Source organism: Miscanthus floridulus, chromosome 16 (genome assembly GCF_019320115.1).
Source record: "Miscanthus floridulus cultivar M001 chromosome 16, ASM1932011v1, whole genome shotgun sequence".
NCBI classification, from domain to species: Eukaryota; Viridiplantae; Streptophyta; class Magnoliopsida; order Poales; family Poaceae; genus Miscanthus; species Miscanthus floridulus.
The window spans coordinates 63,171,683-63,176,045 of NC_089595.1; positions in this window are offsets into that span (position 1 = coordinate 63,171,683).

A 4,363-nucleotide genomic window follows, 5' to 3' on the forward strand; every position below is an offset into this window, starting at 1 on the left:
TGATTAAATCGATAGAATGAAATAAAGAAACCACTCGGATTTATATAACTAAAATAATCGTTGGGAAATAACGCCTTATCCAACAACGTGTATATGTAGACTAAGTACGGTCGTCGTTAGAACTAGCCTATTAACGTGAGAGGCGTACATCATATTTTACGAGTCACGATTGCAGTTGATTAATTACATCTTTGCATTGCATCGCATGCATATCATATAGGTACGATGATGGATCAATGGATCGATCGAAGGATGATTGGGAATTCGAAGATGCTATAATGGTATTCTCTACAGGAGATAATGCAATGGGCTTTCTATTCAGATGATGTGGATGATCTAAAGATGCTGATACTAACTTTTTAATATCTCTTACCTAGGCAAGCCCCGGTGCATAACCCCTACTTTTCTGCAGTTTAAATTATATTTGTGCATTAAGTTTTAAGGAGTTGATTGAAACCCATTTGCATATATATATATTTATCCTATGAGTCGTACTAGTATGATAGGATCATGTAGAATGCTATGCTATAGGACTTCGGTTGAAGTCGAGTGATTGCCTATCACTCACGAGAGATAGGAAATATATTACTAGATTATTATCACTTGAAATATATAAATGGTGGAAAGGAAAAATGGTGACCAGGCAGGGATATGGTTTGGGTATTGGTGGGTGTAAGAGGTTGTGTCACTGTGGACGCGGGGCATGGCTTGGTTACACTGCTTTCCCTGTCTGTGTCGATTAAGGACCGGTCATTGCATAAGCCATCGAGGCAAGTCACAGACTTATTATCCTGAGCACATACTTGGGTATGGGCTCTTGGAAGACTTGTTGCTCTCTTGCCGTGGATCTAGCTCTTTCTAGACCGACTGTCAGGGTTTTATTTTGGTGGAGGAGGTCCTTGCACCGCACTGAGTCTGGGACTCAGGGGTGGGGGCTTGGAGTCCCAGTTTGGATGGGGACTTGGACACCTAGGACAGGAGAGTGATGGGTTGGTCCTGCTTGTGCCTTGGGTACAAGCAGGGCATTTGTTTTTGGGGTACCCAGCTGGGGGCATTCATTCGTGAATCGCTAGGCAATTCGGTACGACTTGTTTCGTGTCTAGCACCGTAGTAAGAATAGAAAGATGAAACATGGACAGAAAAGGAAATCTGATTGCTTACCACCTGCTTGAAAGTAGTACAGGTGCTTACATAGAATGGTTAGTTAATGAACCAATGCACTGCTAATAAAAATCAAATATAAGGATGCACATTTAGTAATGCTTCCTGTAGATGCAATTAACCCACAAGCCAGATAGCCTTGCATATCCTTGGAGTCTTTTCTTTTCTCCTGTCGGGTAAGTCTTGCTGAGTACAATTGAGTACTCAGGGTTTTATTCCCCTTGTTGCAGGTGACAGGTGGATGCTAGAGCTAACTCTTGTGTGTGGATACCTCCTGGTGGGCTCAGCGAGGATTCCTTTATGCTGCGATCATAGTCTTATTTAAATCTCTCACTACATATTTTTATAAATGAAAGTTTCATAATCTGTTGTCATAGTTTATATATCAATACTTCATCATGTCATGAATAGATATTTATTTCTGCTGTAATCCTGATCACATGTTTACATTCCGCTATTAACTTAAATTGTCATAACTCTGTTAACATGTTTATATTCTGCTGTTACATTAAGTTATTCATAACTCTGATAATATAACCACATTCCACTCTTATAGTAACTAAATATTATACTCTGATGTTGTACTAAAAGTGATGTAAGAAATGGTTAAGAATGTTGTAAGCTTTATTCTCTCATTTGTGATCCTGATGGCAAAAATGTGGATTTTTGGGTTCTCTCCTGGGGTGTGCCCGATGGAACTGAGTAACTTAGTGTTCTCCCTCGAGTGCTTAGTGTCTAATGAAAGACAAGCACTCCTATGAGGCATTAGATTAGGCAGTTCTACCACACAAGGAGATGTGGGCACGTAGCTTGCTGCTGCCTAGCAGCGGGAAGTCGAGGCACGTTGGGACATGGAGGAGATCCATGGGATGTTCGAGGACCTGTCAGTGAGGGTGAAGCAGGACAATGAGGCGGCCGTCAGGGGCCAAAAAGAGTGGGATGAGTTGGTCTAGAAGGATGCCGATGCCAGCGAGTGGCCGTTGAGCTCCTAGCAGAGCTGGAGACGGAGCAGGATCTCAAGCTGAAAGCCGATGATAGGTCTACGGTGCTGAAGTGGAGGGTAGATCATCATGCTGAGGTGATTGCCCGGCTACACAGGGAGCAAGACAAGCTGCTCTAGACTGTAGAAAGGCTCTACTCAAAGCATGGCACGATACGCGAGGAGTGTGACTAGGCCATTCGAGAGCGCGACAAGGCATATCAGGTGGTCAACTCCCTCCGAGCGGATCTTGGAGTCGCGGTGACCCAAAGGTTGGAGGCCGAGAGCATCTCTGCCAGGCTAGGCAAGGAATTCACCAAAGTGTGGGGGATTCTTCTAGCCGAGAGTGATGAGCACAATCTTCTACGCATCGCCGTCGGGGTGGTCTTTGATGACCTAGGGGTGGCGCAGCTGTGGGAAACCTGCTCACTTGCGGCTCGTGCCACGAGTATCATGGCGTGGGTGGGCCAGCTTGAGGAGGACGCCTTTCATGCTAGGATCACCCAAGCCTTCACTGTTGCCCGCTCTCATTATGATCGGGAGATCAACTTGGAGGTAATGAGCCTCGACTTCACGCCAAGCTATGAAGACTCCGAGCTAGATGAGATTGAGAAGGCGGTGACTCCCATTGCGCAGAACCTGGCGAATAGGCTAAAAGACATGGTTCTCCCTTTGAGGAAGTAGTTAGTTGAATAAGTTTGGTAAACATTTATCTATAATATGTGGACAAGTGTCAGTACTTTTGTGTCCGAAAACAGATTCATGATTTCATTTTGCAATTTTGTTTCGTTCGTTTGAGCTTACTTTTTTCCCTTTTTGCTTTTGGAAAAAGGATTATGTGATCTGATCTTTCCATTCATTAAGACTGTAGGGCCCAAGGTGTTTAGGGGAAATTTTGATTGTGCTAGTGAGCAAAATTACCGTAGCCATCTGGCCGTGGCTTTTTGCAGTCTTACCTATCTGTTCCCTTGAACCTTGCTGCCAGTCTCGATGCGAGGAAAAGGTCTAGTGTAATGACTATTTCGAAAAAAGAGAGAAGGTATTCATACCTTTATCAGCCCCCGAGTGAGATCCGACCCCTTGCGGTCACTAGGGCCAAATGTTACTGGAGACTAGAGCGAGGGTTGCGAACTTACTCTTGCATTCACACGTACCCCTTACTTAGGATTTTGGTGATCATTGCATGATCGTGCGTTTGGTCTTATCGCTGGCCCGGCCTTCCCTGAGTGCCCGTGCATGGTGGGGATTCGGTTAAGGGCCAGCTCATTTTGTGGCTGTCGCCCCATCTGCTTTTTCCGTAACTAGAGGGGTTAAGGCGATGTCACTTGCCTCGACGGCTCAAGTGACGCGCTTTATGAGCTCGCTAATGGGGATGCTCAGATAGAATCTGATCCTGTTGCTTTGCGACAGGGTTGGCAAAGACCATGGGTGGTGTTCCGCTGCTCCTTGACCCACCTTCCAATAGATTCCCCCTCAATGGGGATTCTATCGGCTCGGCTAGAGGCTAGATTGAACTAGAAGGTTGAGATGACCCTATCCGCCTCAATGCGGGTTGGGCAAGGGCCACTGAGGCTCATCTGCATTTTCTCCCCTATCTCTTGTTCGAAGCGAGGCAGCCCTAGACCCTTCGTGGGTTAGCCTTCGAACCTCAGTCTCTCGATCTTGGATCAAGCGGCTTGAGCCCCTGAGCCCCTTAGGATCTGATAGGGGTCGGCCATGTTTCGCGTGTCACCCCATCCTCGGTTTCCGCAACTAGAGGGGCTAAGTTGATAACACCTGCCTCGATGGCTCAAGTGTTGCGCTCAATGAGCTCACTAACGGGTATGTTCATGTGAAATCCGGGTCCATCATTCGCTGATGGGGTCGGTAGAGCCCTCATGTGGCATTTCACTACTTCTTAACCTACCTCCCGGCAGATGCCCGAGCCATTCAATAGGCTCAGGTGGCCCATTGGCCTCTCCTCGATGGAGATTCCGTGGGTTTGGCTCGGGGCTAGAATTGAACAAGAAAGGTCGAGATGTCCCTATCCGCCTCTGAGCGGGGTCAGGCAAGGCCGCTGGGGCTCATCTTAGTTTTTTCTCCCCTGGCACTGTTTGAGGCAAGGCGGCCTTGAGCCCTTCATAGGCCAACCTTCGAACCTCAGTCATTTGTTGCTCGTATCGAATGAGGTGACTGCCGCTTCATGACGTGACATGAAGCGTTGAGATGCAGCGATTGCATAGG